The sequence below is a fragment of the Polyergus mexicanus genome, unplaced genomic scaffold (assembly GCF_030449975.1).
Source record: "Polyergus mexicanus isolate NDT 795.1 unplaced genomic scaffold, iyPolMexi1.0 SCAF_2, whole genome shotgun sequence".
NCBI classification, from domain to species: domain Eukaryota; kingdom Metazoa; phylum Arthropoda; class Insecta; order Hymenoptera; family Formicidae; genus Polyergus; species Polyergus mexicanus.
Genome location: NW_027223322.1, coordinates 9,243,569 through 9,259,620, shown reverse-complemented (window position 1 = coordinate 9,259,620; position 16,052 = coordinate 9,243,569). Strand labels below are relative to the sequence as shown.

Below are 16,052 nucleotides of genomic sequence, written 5' to 3'. Positions count from 1 at the left end.
TAAATATCCAAAAATGTAGCATTAAAGGATCGATCGAGAAAAAAAGAGCTTTGATACATCCGAGAAACTACCATGCGGTCACGCATGCACGATCACGTGCATAAAAGAAGGTAAACGTGAATGGGAAAGTGTGACATCGCTGGAAGTGATTAAGAGTCGTTGATCATCAAATAGTGTTCTATCTCGGGCACAGTCGACCGTAAAAGTAAACAGGAAAAGAGTATCAATGCAATTCAATACGACTCGAGGAATGCATAAACGCCTAAGGAAAAGCACGGAAAACGATATGCGTGACCGAGTATTATGACAAATACGTTTCCTTCTCGGCAGCGGGCTATTCTTTTTTTCAGAGAAAGCTGAAAAGCGCGCGCAAGTTATCAAGATCAATATTCTTGCATGAAAATCGCAACGAATGGGATGATGAAAAATTGCACACGTGCATTATGCGTAATTCGATTAGTAAACTAGATTGTATATATGTATAATAAAATTTCTTGATGCGTGTGTTGACATAGATACATAAACGCGTGTGTTATGCCTTTCTTTCATCATTACGGAATTTATAATACATTAAAATGATACATTTCGTAAATTGAACTTTTACGCAAGCAAAATGTGCCAAAATGGCATTTTTATCTAATTTTTTTACTCGTTCACAAATACGATAACAATAAATTAAAATGAAATATTTTATAGATATACGGTATATTATCTCTTGCTACCACATATGCTATTTTCTTCTATCGCTGGCGGATTCCATGGAAGTAAATGTATTCGTAAAAAACAGCATTCTATACTACGAAATGTTTTCATATACACGACGATTGCCTATTTACCGACTAAATATTTCCCCGAGCAAAGAATGCTTCGCGTGATTAACCGTTTAAACAGAATGTAATAAATATTTGCAAAGCGGGACTCTGTCTGCATAATTTAACAAGATATTCATAAAAATGCTCCTTTTGCACAGTTTTTAAAAATGCAAATCATAATTGAATATTGACTCGACGTCAAGATTAAATAACTTTTTCGCCATCCAACCGGGAATAATGATATACGAGAGAGAAAGTATCTCTCTGTAAGATTCGGCAATATTTCGATTGCACATCGCAAAGAAAAAATATTTCCAGGATTATAAAACAAATAATACATTATTGCATAAATATATTTATATGGAAAACCAAAGTATTTAACTATATCACGTTCGAACTGCGTGTTTTAAAATTTCAAGGATATTATATATATATAATAAAATCTGTATACAGATTGCGAAAACGAACGCGGATATAAATTACAATCGATATTTTCCGTTTACGTCATTCACCGTGTTCGTTTTCGATTGATTGATTAGCATACGGCCAATCAATTGCTGACAGTGTCAATGTTCGACGAATGCAATGTCTTACCTTCAGCTGTCTAATCATTATTCGTTATCGTTTCGATCGGTGCAAACAACGGAGAATTCCTCACGACGTGAAACGAAAAAAAGCAAGCCAAGTACGAGCCAAAGTGAAGGGAGAAAGGCAGATGATCTAACGCGGGAAAAAATGGCGCACGTGACCCCTCACCTCTCCGGCGCAATTACATCGGCGTTATATGCCCGATTGCGCGTTAAATTATCTACGTAAGAAAAAGGAGTCGACCTCTTTTACTTTTCACTCTTTCTACATCCACAAAGAAAATTCTACGGTTCACTGATCTCATCTGAAATAATGATTAACGTACGAGCTCTATTTCTCTCTCTCTCTCTCTCTTTCTCTAATGCAGAAACCAAGTTAAAGCAAACCGATTTAAACAATACATGTGCGCGTGTGTATAAATTTGCAATACGATTAATTCTTTCTTAAACGATCAAAAAAAAAAAAAAAAAAATATATATATATATATATATATATATATATATATATATATATATATATTTGCATGTCCAAGAACAACTATATTTTTCATTAACCACAGATATTTTAATCATTGATTCATCTTACTCGCAATTCCGTTTTTCGCATCGTATACATCCGTGCTTGATTCATGCTATAAGAATAAAGGAGTTCGTCGCGCTTCGTCGAGAAACAAACGTCTAATTAAATATCGGCGAACAAAATAGTAGATAGACGCGCGCGCGGAGAGAGAGAGAGAGAGAGAGAGAGAGAGAGAGAGAGAGAGAGAGAGAGAGAGAGAGAGAGAGAGAGAGAGAGAGAGAGAGTCACGTGCTTATAAATAATTATAAGTATAGGAAAGTGAGTATCATCACGTTCAATGCCATTCGGTCGCCGTGTCTTGTAATTGTATTCGCGATATAGAATGCAATTGCGCCGATGACGCCAACACGATGAGGATACGACCTTCAAGGATATACGCATCGTTCTTTCTTCTATGGCTCGCCCTCCTCCCGGCATCACCCTCCTCCCGGCATCACCCTCCTCCCGGCATCACCCTCGTTTCTCCACCGCGTCTCTATCTCGTTCTCCTAGCGCGGTGTAACAGTAACTCGCTTAAGCGTGTAATTTGTATCCGCTGGGATATAGATGATACGACGATGAGGAGAGCTTTATTTTTGCAATTAAGATGCCGCTGTTTGTGCCACAGTGAGACAGGGAGACAGACAGAGACAGAGAAAGATGGATGAAGAAGCGTTCGCGCTTGTAAATGCGCGCACAGCGAGAAGAAAAGTACCGTAACGCAGCGTCAAGGTTGCGCTTACGATGCGGCTGATCGGATCGTGTTTGCATAATTCTACTTCGTTTGCAGTTAACGCGAAAATAATCGCTCCTAATCTCGTATTATGCTTACGACACGTATTGTTCTTTGTGTATCGCGAGGAACGATGACGGTGCTGTAAATGCGTACGAAAGAAATATACAGTAAGAAAAACCTCACAAAGATAAAAAAAGATTTTTTATATATTTGGCTTAGTTGCTTGATATACGGCTGATTTGAACAAAATCTGATAAGGACACGAATAATAATAAATCTGATAAATATAAAAGGGCGGAAATTAAAAAAAAAAAAAAAAAAAAAACTGCATAATGTTCACATCGGAATGTTTTTCGGCCAATTAAATCTAGCAGATGAGAATACGTTTCGTCATAATTTAGTGGCCATTTATCCACGGAAGAGAGCTGGGATCCCGAAAAAAGGGACGAGGCGATCGATCGCGCATAACGAGTTTAATTAATTTCAACGCTCGCGCTATGTGTATCAGGCGTAGTCGCGGTAGCGGCGTTGATCGGATTACTCCTGGTCGCAATAAAATTTGCATAAATCTTACATTACCGGTCGCATTTACCGCTAATTAAGCTTACAAAGTCGCTAAGTGCTTCGACTAATCCGAGATTTACTCGTTTTTCACACGCGGTTCGCGGTATGTTATACCGGAAGATATAAGCGTGTACGATCAATCTCTCTTTCTCTCTCTCTCTCTTTCGTGTGAGATACGCATTTAATTAATTTAAAAGCTGTCACGTACTGTTGGTAAATCGTTATTATTACAAGTATCCGACAATTGTAATAAAATCTACATAAACTTCGTGCTAATTGCCCTTGCGTTTCATCCAATTAAACGGTCGTAAACATATTCGCAGTTAGAGACTATTCCACCTTTTACTTTTCTCTTCTTATCGAAGCGAGCGTTCTGCGCGGATTCTTAGCCCTTAGAATTTGAAATATATATTTCGAGCTAAGTATTGATCAATTCGGAGAGCTTCATCATAATACGCAACGGTATGCAGGAAATGTTCAACGAGAGATTTTGCTACTTTTATCTCGCTATAAGTCGAGCGAATATAACCAAAGCAAATTCCCTAACCGCAGATTATATAAATGTAGGAAGAAAATTATTATTTTTAAATTATCGAAAAATATTTGTTTTTGAAAGAACATATAAAACAAAGCACATTTCACATAGTAAACGAAACAATTAAAGGAGTGTATATACCATAAATGCTATCTAGAATCCTTTCGCTTAATTTGAGCTTTAGCTTTTCGCCAATGATTATAACGTTAATAGCGGAAACTATTAATACTCTCCGCGCTTTCGTATGAAATATATGAAACATGCCTGTGTTAAAATCGCACCGTTAATTACGAGGCGTAATAAATCCACTCTGGGCGCGATGCTCCCACGTTACGCTGCGAGCGAAGACAGAAATAGGCTGACCGGCGAAACTAGTTTTTACCGTAAATCCGCGATGCAGCAGTCGGAAAAGTTGTCGTTCGATAGCGAAAACAACCAAGTAGGCGACCTTCAGTGACAAAGGGATATTTCGGAATAAGAAACTGGTTTCGACCGCGACATTCCCGCCCTCCCCCCAAAAAAAAATTCGAGCCACACGACCATATTTACGAAATCACGTTTCATTTTTTCATTTTATGTTATATCAAACTTTGTATTGTTTCGCTGTGTTAACGTACGATGAGCTATCTGATGTAGATGATTTCTGCTCTCTCCGAAATCCGTTAAAATAAATTTTCAAAAACTGTTAAAAATTGTTAAGAATGTCTGCATGTTAAGTCGATAAAAATTCAATAATTTTTCTACTAATTTCTCTAATAAATTCACATTAATTCGTAAAATTAATTATATTTTTAAATTGATAATTATATCAAATATTTTCATTTTTAAGTGAAAAATAAAAAATTATTAATTTATTAACAAAAATTGCAATAAAATTTATAAGATACGTTTATCAATTTTTTAGAATTTTCATAAAGTTAGATTTATTTATCTCATTAGTAAATAACGAACTATACAATTCGCACCGTCTAAATTTTTAACAAAGATTGTGTAGAAAGTAACGCGAGTAACGCGATAAATTGCAGATTAAATCCGCAGATATACGTATACGTAATCCTGTCACCATCGCGTTAGTTCGCGAAGAGATCCGCGTTCGATACGCACTCGTCCCATCCCATAACCGTAGCAAAGAACGGCGAACGCATATAGACGCGCGGATATGTGGTTGCCAGATGGTAAAAAGGTAGAAGGCAATCACGACCAAGCCCGAATACAGGCGAGTAAGGTCAGGGTGCGAATGCAGCTGAGAACGAGGAATGCCATTACGCACGTTTCGAAGTCGTCGTCGCGGTCGGACCGCCCCTTTCTCGCCTACCTTCCCCTCCTGTATGTCCTCCCGCGCCAAGTATGCACCGAGGAACGTGCGCGAAAAGATCGTCCATGTGTGTACACGTTCGATCATCGCAAAAAATTGGAACCTTTCTGCCATTCATCGGCGACTTTGGAAAAGACGTTACATCGTCGTTTTTGTAAATTCTCGTAAAAATTATATACAAAGTATTTATATATAATAAATAATACCCATAAAAAAATTTTAATAAATATTAAAATAATATACAAAATTTACATTTTATATTATATATAAATATATAATTTTATTACTTAATAAGATTTAGAAGAATTATACGCGGAATATTTATACGGAAATGTTAGATCTTCTGTAAAAAAAAAAAAAAAAAAAATGTTACTTAAACAGAAAAACAATCGAAACAAAATTGGACAGAGACAGTCCAGATACAGCGCGAATTTGTAAGTATAATATATAAATATATTTTATTTTCCATTTATATGTATTACGTACAACACGTTTCAAAAGTATTCCGGAAGATCGACCGTACACATTATGCATTGTCGCGAACAGATATAGAGATACTCGTGCGCGTTTGCGATATCGATATCCGAAGTCATTGTAATTATACCGCTTTCAACGAGTCTCGAGCGATCTCCGTTTTAACTTCAACGCAACGATCGCCGTTAATCGATCATCGAGTATTTGACGATCGACGAATATAGCGAAGCGACTGGTCCCGCCACCGTGTTACGTATGTCCGGGGGGGAGGGGGGGGGGGGGTTCATCGCATTAAAAGCAGCCGAGAGTCCAATGCGCTTGGATATCGCGTGCGAGTTTCGACCGAAGAGCGCAACGGGCCCGAGCTTGCGCTCGCTCGCGCGTTGTGCATCACAATGCGATGCAGGCAGCATAAAACAAGCTGCCATACATGGGGCGACCGTCAGCCAACTCCGGGTTATAGCAGGACCGGCCTGCTCTCGGCTTCAAACACTGGAGAAAGACGGAACGAGAACACGGGGCGAGGCGAGGAGGCAGGAGAAACGGAAAGGGACGTCAAGACAACGATCGCAAGAGTGGGAGAGAGAAAGACAGGGAGGGGAGGGGAGGGGGGAGGGGAGAGTAGTTGTACAGCGTGTTATCCGCGCGCGTGTGCGCATGAGACTGTGCGCGTTGTTCATGTAGAGCCAGGGCCCTCTCCTCCTCGCGAGATAAGTTTCAACCCTCTCGCTCCTTACGGGCAGAGTCGCGCATGAAAAGATCTCGCGTCAAAGGTCTCTCGACACTTTCCTCCGTTAAAAATGCATCTCCTCGTAAAATACGAAAACGCCTCTACATATGACGTTGAGCGACCTATGAGATGAAACAGCACAGGATGTTGCCGATATTCTAATATATCTAGCTTTAAGTGAACAGCTTTCTCTCAATTTTAATCATTAAAGGAGAGAATGGTTCTCGAAAAAAAATTATAAATCGTTCGTATTAAACTCTTAAGCACATAAAGAAAAAATTCTAAAAATTACCCTTGACAACACAACAATATTTGAAAGATCTTCTATCCATTGAGAAGTTTACTTTATTGGAATTTCCGCAATTTTCCGATTTAATTTTGATTTAATTAAATATACGTGTACGTGAGATAATTTGTAACAAAAAAAAGCATGACAATCTGAAACGAGATTGTTGATCACCGACGCGTAACTCGAGCGAAACTCTGATCACATGCGCGTTGCATTCTAATCAATAATTAGTGCGATTAATTAAACTGGAATTAAATACATATTAACAAAGTAGAGTATTGCGAGAGACACGCCTGTATGCTCGATTGTTAACCGTCAATTAAGATCAATTAGAACGTGAGCGAACATATCCTGTCGCAAAATCGCCGTTTTATTCGCTTAAAAAATTGATTTCTCTTGTAAGCCGATTATAATCTCAAGGTACTCTTAAAAATTTCGAGAAAGGAAGAGAGAGAAAGAGAGAGAAAAGGAAAGAGAAAAAGAGAACGTTTAACAGCCTATACCGTAAATCTTACGCAGTTGTCCCGTTACGGTCCTCTATCGTTCATTAAATCGCAATTAATTAAATACGAAAATTATTCATCTCTCGGCCGTGTTCGGCCCGCGTGTAAAACGCACCGCACGGAGGTATACGCAAACATATCTACACGTTGCCATTCACATGACAACGAGCGCGGCCGCGAAAGAGAAGGTGCCGATGATTAATTCAAGGCGCAACGTTCTCCATAACGTCGTCTCGCGTACGTCGTGTAACTCTAACACACAGCGATGGAGATCGAATTCCTACCTAATCTTGTAAAGCGGCGGCGGCTTACACGCCGTTATACATATCGCCGAAGGTGTTAAAGGCGCACGCCACACCAACACAGCGAGACGTCAAATTGGACAGATTAGACAGTTACATACATTCTTCTGTCTCTCCCTCTCTCGCATTCGCTCGTAATTATATATTTTTTCATAGAAATCTTGGAAAAAGACGTTTTCTCTTACAGATTGAAAGAGACGTGTATGCATATCTCGATTAAAGCAATTTGTGCTTTTTAAACAAACATCTCATGCTTATTACGATCCATTTAATTAAAAATATCGCTCGATTTTATATTTTTATTTATATTAAAAAAAACTCGCACAATTCGCGCCATTCTTTATCCTTGATCCTCCATACCAGACATGCGTGTTTCATGTAATAATATAAACGATATACTGAGCGAATCGCAAGAACGTTGCCACACAACCTTGACATTTTGCGCGTGCGATGCACGGATGCGTTTATGGAATTTCTGGTTCGCGCCTGTTCGCATTCGATTTTCGTGACGAGATATCCGAGAGGAAAAGGGGCAGCTGCGCATTAACTTATAAATTAATGCGACAACAAGCGTATTATTTCAAGTGTAAACGATGCGTACGATTGATTAACGAGTTACTAATGAACTATCTAACTGAGAAAATATTCAATTACTTATATCGCATATATAGACTTATATCCGGAAAAAGTAATAAATTTAAGCAATACTATTATAGTACCAAATAATAATTTAGATAATATCTTTACATGTGATTTCGTATTCCTTGAAATTTAAATTGCAAAAGTAATATCTTAATGCATAATGCCTTTATAAGCAATGTGCCTTAAGCAATTCAGCGGTTTCTTCGGTGAAGTATCTCGACGCTTTTCGACGAAATCACCGAGTCCCCCTGTAGTATTCATTATATATATGCAATATATCCTTTTCTTATAATTTTCACGTTAACATTGACGGAAACGCAATAAAAACCTCCTCCTAAAAATACATGACATGATATTACGAATGCACAAGAAAGAGCCTCGGCGTTAATGGCGGTAATTAGATAGAAGAGTCCATTTCACATGAGACGAGCATTGAACTTGGTGCAATTATCCCGGTATCGTTCCTTCATTGAAGGTATAAATAGCCGCTTGTTCACTCGTGTGTCAGCGCGGCATCACGGAATTATGCATCGCAGTCACGTTGGGAGAAAACGCTGTCATTATCAGCTACGAATTTCAAACCATAGAAACAACGTGACTCAGGATGCAAATATAGACGGGTATATGGAAAATGCAATACACGTGTGGGACAAGCACATGTCGTTTATACGTCGAAATTATACCTCGGTTCACAGACGACAACAAGTAGTGATAACGATACGAGAGTGTTGCCATTCATTCATATTTATATTCGATATTTTCGATTCTTGACAACTCGCAAGGCAAATGTACGTAATAATCGCGATTTCATATATTTCTAATATAATATAAAAATTAACGATGCACATTGTACATTGTTAATCGCATTCATTTAACTCATTAAACGCTATATGAAAATTTTTGTTAAAATTGAATATCATTTATAAAAGAAAGATTTTTGTATCGATGATTATTGACTGAGATACGAGCGATATATTTAATTTCGTGAAAACTTATTATCGTAATAATACTAGAATACTCGATTTATCCCTTAAGTACCAAGCGGCGCATTCTCGAAACGCCTTCGCAAGAGAGCACAAAGAAACATTTCAAAGGGAGAAGACGCTCATATATCCGCCTCGTAAAAAGCAATCTCTTACGCGAAGCGTAGAGAAATCGCCTCTTCACTTTTCTACATTCTACGTATAAAATGATAAGCCAACGATATATCGTCTATATACGTTGTATTCTCTCGCAGCACACGTCTCCGCGACTTTTTCTACAATCCGCGAGCATGAGAGAGACGGAAGAAAGAAGGAAGAAGATAGACGAAGAGAGAGAAGGACGAACCTCTTCGGTAAAAGGATGATCGGTCGTAGCAGCCTTGAAACCTGTCTCCTCAGGCTCGGCAAGTGCACAATTAAGGGGTCCTCGATTTACACGGCGCCAGGCCCAAGATCAGCGCGAAGAAATGCACATGATACAATCTTTTTATTAATGGACGAAGAGCTGCTTCGGCGAAGGTCGCGCCCGCCAATGTTCTACATCGAACGACGATGATCCCCGAACAGCGTAATAAGCGAAAAAAAAAATGCGTGATGTTTTAGCGATATTAAACCGCCGGATATATAGTAATATAAGGGAAATTTATTCCGAGAGCCTGTGTTGTGTACGAGCGATCTGTCAGATCGCATGCACACAGGCAAGATTATATAATAATTTTAGAGCGCTAAAATTTTGAGAGACAAAGAGAAGAGAAAGCCGCAGAACAATTGATGTAACAATAAAATTCATTCATTCTGCGCGTGTGTACTCGTCTTTTGAAATTATACATCCACATAATTTCGTGTCTTATTGCTCTGCGAACTTTTCGGACTTGCATCCCTCTGCTTCCCCGGCACCGGTAGAAACCTTACGAAATGAGACGTGTATTTTCTGCACGCGCGTCATTGTACTCGAAAAATCTCTTTTCGTATCTCATTTGTATCATATCTTATTGTGGCCCATAGTCCATTGGCCAACGCGTCGGTCACGTCTTAAACGTCGTCCACAGCGGGATGACAAAAGTCGGCCCCCCGATCCAGTTGAGCACATACACGGCCTTATTGTTATTTACGAGCCGCGATATATAAGGTATTAAGTAACGCTACTTTCACTGTCGCCTACACGGTCGTTAAATTCCTGCCGGCTGTAGGTCCGAAAGAGTTCCGATCGCGGAACGACAATGCGTCTCGCGTTTTGCGCGACCGATTATCCGGGTCTAACCGCCGAAATTAATGGCCAACGATCGATTATGAAACTTTACGGGATCGCTGGACAATCGGTTAGGGCGTATCTCTTCCGCGAAATTGAGATATTACGCGTACGACACGCGCATTCACGCACGCGCGTTTACAGCCACCGTACCGCATGTTTTGCACGCGGTTATGAATAACTATGTCTAGCGTGTGGCAAAGAAGTAATAAATCGCGTCGACCGAATAGCGCTCGTAAATATTACCCAACGAGATATCAAATAAGCCTGTACAATTATTAGATGTGAAACTAGAAGATATCGAGTAAGAGCTCGCCACTAAATGGCTAATTCCAAGCTTCCTTTATGTCGGCATCTTTAATAACGGCTAACGTCTGGAAAAAGCACGTAGCGATAAAACCGATCGCGTACGAATGAGGATTGGTATCTACTTCGCTTCCGCCTTCATCAATTTCATATCGATTTTCCATCGAATCTCGCATTTAATTACCTCGCGAATTAAGTTTCAGAGACATATATATATGTGCGTAACAAAATCTTGTTCTACATTTAATCTCCAATTGATTTTATTTTAGAAGAATGTTTATTTACGATTGTAAAATATTTAATTTTTTAACAAAATATTTAATTTTAACAAATTGTAAAAAAAAATGAACTTAATCGTATCCTTACTAAATCATGAGAACTACCGCATATAGTATGATTATCAGAAATTCTGAGAATAGTGCGAGAAGAGGAAAAGCAATGAGAATTCACGCTGCAAACGGCAAGCAGACCGACAATGAGTAACCTTGAATTTAGCAGAGCGGAAACTATGCCTATATGCTCCCTCTCCGCCTCTCTAATTACTTTCTCCGCGGCCTAGTCTAAGATCTGGGCGAATATGGACGCGAAACTATCCGGCGGCCCCGTGAGCATATCGCGTATGACGTAATAGTAACCTACTTCCGCTCGGTGTTCATTCATGTGCTATAAAAGAAGTGGCGAGAGAAAGAGAAAAAAAGAGAAGAGGAGAAATAGAGTCGATATCTTCCTCTTTGATTTCCTCTTTCTTTACGTACCTCCTCTATATCCTCTCTGCCTAAAAATTTGTCTATCTATTTCAGTTGTCGTTCTATCTCCTTTCTGATTCTTCAATAAGGGATCGTGTTCGGATTTCAAATATGTATAGACTAGATTTCAAGTAAGCGATTTACACGCGTATAGAATCCGACGTTGCAGATAACTATGATTTACGATAACAAAAAATTGACGATTGAGAAATACAGATTGAAAAAAAATTGAGCCTATCAAAATCACATACAAAAAAACTGACCGAAACTTCATTTACACGCGTATAGAATCCGACGTTGCAACTATGATATTTTTGCGATAGCAAAAGATTGACAATTGAGAAACTTTGATTGGAAAAAAATTGAGCCTTTTATTAAATTCACACAAAGAAAAAACTAAGTAAAACTTCAGACAAAACGTCTGCAGCTTTTTTATAGACACACCGTCTAATTTTCAGATAGAATGCTGTCTGTGAATTTTCAGATACATTTTTCTGAACTTTTAAAAAAACGATTCCGACGATTAAGACAGATTGTCTGAAATTTCTACCCATATTAAGTTAGCCCCCCCACCAACGCCAAATTAAATCAAATACATCAAATAATTTAGTGCTAATTATGTGCTAATTAGTTGCCGTAGTCCGAATTTTGTTGCTCAAATCGTTTAGCAGGAATTTACATTCAAAGTGGGGGGTGCTAGCTTGACATTAAGCCAGCCCCCCCCCCCATAATGAAAAAAATATATATAAAGCTCGAATCAAAAAATAAAATACACTAGAATTTGTTACTATTTTGTTGCTCTAAAATAACATAAAAATATTTTTAAAAAAGTATATTATTTAATTAATACCACTATATACTCAGTCTCGCCGCGCCCTACCATTCACTTGCGCGAAGTAAAAGTAAATAAAAAAATGTATCGCTCGCATGTATTTGGTACTAAAATAATCTGTGGACAATATACTGTCGAAATATATGAGAAACTGAATTTGTTGCTCGTCTTAAAGTATTAAAAATCGATACTTTGTCGCCGCGGACCCTATACGACGCGCTATTATATTATATAAACTAACTAAAAGAATTTGTTGCTCGCATGTTTTTGGTATTAAAATAATCTGTGGACAATATACTATCGAAATATATAAGAAACTGAATTTGTTGCTCCTCTTGCTTTTTTAAGAATGACGCGTTAAAGATATATGTTAAGATTACAGAGTGATCAGAGTTAAATAAAATGTAATCGTATTAATGATGATTTCGAATGCTAATAAAATAGTAAAATTAATGCGCTCAACGATTATAATTATGAAATCATTAATAATCATCAATGATGAATAATAGAAATAATCAAGGCAAAGATAATATGGTCAGTTTTAATTCTAAATATTTATATGATTATCAGATTATAAATAATTAATCAAAAAACAACTCGATTTTTCAATATCATCGTTTCCATAAATTAAAAAATAAATTGACATGCATATTGTTAATTTCGTTAATGCACATGTTTGATAATTTTCATTCTCTAAAAATGACGCGTTAAGGATGTTAAGATTACAGAGTGATCAGAGTTAAATAAAATGTAATCGTATTAATGATCGAGTTCGAATGCTAATAAAATAGTAAAATTAATGCGCTCAACGATTATAATTATGAAATCATCAGTAATCATTAATGACGAATAACAGAAATAATCAAGGCAAAAATAATATGGTCAGTTTTAATTCTAAATATTTATATGATTAATTTTGTTAATGCACATGTTTGATAATTTTCATTCTCTAAAAATGACGCGTTAAGGATGTTAAGATTACAGAGTGATCAGAGTTAAATAAAATGTAATCGTATTAATGATCGAGTTCGAATGCTAATAAAATAGTAAAATTAATGCGCTCAACGATTATAATTATGAAATCATCAGTAATCATCAATGACGAATAATAGAAATAATCAAGGCAAAGATAATATGGTCAGTTATAATTCTAAATATTTATACATGAGCTATAAATCATTAATAAAAAAAAACCCCCCGATTTTTCAATACTATTGTTTCCATAAACTAAAAATTATATTGACAATTTTAAATGTTTAATAATAAATTCTACTGACCGACCGATGCACCGCCCTTGCATGTCTCACTTCTTTCTGCATCTGGTCATCGCGAGATCCCTTCCGTTTCCGGTTGCTCCCTTCGCTTCAAATTGAAACGAGACAGTCTATCAATTTGTCCACTCGTGCATAATCACTATTCTCATAATCACTATTTCACTCGTAGTCCAAAATCCGCCATATGCAATGACGCGGTAAAATTATTTCCATGCCGATTATAAACATGAAAGAACATATAATCGCGTATTAATAAATGGACGGAGACGATTTTCCGTGATTCTAATCGACATTCCCGATACTCACGACATCCACTTTATACACAGGATAAACTTGTGATGGATAAAAAAAGGCGAGAAATACGGAAAGAATATTTCAATCTCGCACGCTAATGCAATACGACGGTTACTGTAACGGTTACGGAAAATTTAGGCAGGTTGAGTAGTAGTAGATGGGGAGGGGGGAACGCGTCGTCGAATATCCGTTCCAGGAAAAGGAGCGAGCGCGTCTCTTCCAAGAAATAAACCGTACGCGAAGAATCCTGCGCGAGATAAATCAAACTAGCTCGAGCGACGCTCTTTTGCGATCTCGATTTATGAAATTGTGAATATAACTCTGAAAAAAGGATTACATTTGAAAACAATATTAAAGAATATTAAAGCAGAAACGTGTCGAACGCGACGCGCTTATATTTTCAACGCAATATTATTATATACGACAGCGAGTAAATTATTTCAGCGCCTAAAAATATGTTCAATAATGTATTCATCGATCGTTGTATCGTATTATAAAGTCGATATATCAAAACTACAAATTACTCTCGATTCGGATATTTCGAATATTCGTTCGGATGCGAAATTCATTTTCGATAGATAAAAGATGCGTGGGAAAAATCTTGTCGTTTGCGAGTATATATATATCGAAAGATACCTTAATCACGATTACACGGGTTAATATATTACACTCGGATAATCGCCAGTTATTCGATACAAGATCCCCCCGACACTCGTTCGTACGCGGATCTCACTTTCGACGGATAAAAAGACGCGAGAAACACGGAGCGCGACCGTAATTCGTCTTGAGACTCGCGCTTGTGCGAAGGGACTGACACGATTACGGAAAATTTAGGCTGGACGGGTAGGTGAGGAGAGGGGAGGACCGCGTCGCCGAACGTCTCGGTACAGAAGCGTTCAAAAAAGTTGGATGTAAACATTCAGATATAAACAAAGAAGCGCGGCTCGAGAGAAAGAGAGAGAGAGAGCTTATATTACAAAATCTCGATCAATTTTCATGGCGAAACGATAATACAACGAGAATAATCGTTGAATAGAATGTGTAAGATTCAAGGAGGAATATATCTGAAAAGCAGCTCGCACACCACATATGAACATTCCTAATAAAATATTCTTATTTAAGAGAAAAAAAAAATGTGTTCGGTTAATCGACAGTTAGTCGACTAATTTTACACGTCAGGTTTAATAATATTCATGGTTGTAAAATTGACCAATCACGGTCATTCGATTCTTGATTGGTGATTGGTTAGTTTTAAAACTATGGATGTTACTGAAATCCAATTAAGGGTGACATGTCAACGTTAATCGATGTCTCTGAAATGCCGCGAGAAACCACGAGTACCAACAGCTAAATGAGAAATTTCACAATTGGTGAAGCTTCGCGTCGCGTTTTTCACACGTTTCGTATTTCAATATACTTTAATATTCTTTTAAAATATATGATTCTTCTTCAATTATATGTATAATTTCGCCAGAAAATAATCGCGAGATTGCAAAAGTATCGCTCGAGCTTCGTTATCTTATCCTTGATCGTATCGCGAAGGTTTTTTGGCGCACGATTTTTTTCTCGCAAAAAACTCGCTCGCTCCTGTTCTTGGAAGAGATATGCGACGACATTCCCCTCCCCTCCCCCCACCTATCCGTCCAGCCTAAATTTTCCGTAACGCTCTTCACACAAGCGCGATTATCGAGACGTATTACGATCGCGTTCCGTATCTCTCGCATCTTTTCATCCATCGAAAGTGAATTTTGGGGGTAACTACCTCTCTCATTCTCATTTTTGTCGGGAATGAACGCACGCGGGCCCTTTGCGCTTTACTCATCCGTAGCGAAAACTCGCGTTTGCTCGCGTGATTAAAGAGCTCATCGCGCGAAAAGTTATCGAAATGCCGCGTGGAAAAATTATGATCTCGAATTAATTATTCAATTCTCATTTCATCGTCTAATGAATTTCAGAATCGTAAAATAATTATTGTAGCGTAGAATTGTCGGGGGATCGATCTCGGTATATGTTTACTCAGTAATCCACGGATACTTGAATATCATTGATGCTTTCGGATAATCAGCGAACTCCCGTGCATCAACGATTTCTCTAATTTCGTCTTAGGCCGAGATTCGCACGGTCCTCGGGCGACCCATATTAAGTTAGCCCCCCCCCCACCAACGCCAAATTAAATCAAATACATCAAATAATTTAGTGCTAATTATGTGCTAATTAGTTGCCGTAGTCCGAATTTTGTTGCTCAAACCGTTTAGCAGGAATTTACATTCAAAGTGGGGGGTGCTAGCTTGACATTAAGCCAGCCCCCCCCATAGTGAAA

The 16,052-nt window shown here is 38.0% G+C and overlaps 1 protein-coding gene across 5 annotated transcripts in view; it reads right to left on the bottom strand.

The window, feature by feature from the left end:
* The window catches only part of Sano (serrano), a 136,606-nt gene that overhangs the window by 104,969 nt on the left and 15,585 nt on the right, over positions 1-16,052 (bottom strand). The window contains exon 1 of one of the 5 annotated variants that reach the window (XM_070315884.1): positions 14,401-14,413. The exons of the other annotated variants lie outside the window; for them this stretch is intronic. The gene's annotated coding sequence lies outside the window, so the exon portion shown is untranslated. Of the gene's footprint in view, positions 1-14,400; positions 14,414-16,052 lie in introns of those variants that run through there. 5 annotated transcript variants of the gene reach the window in all.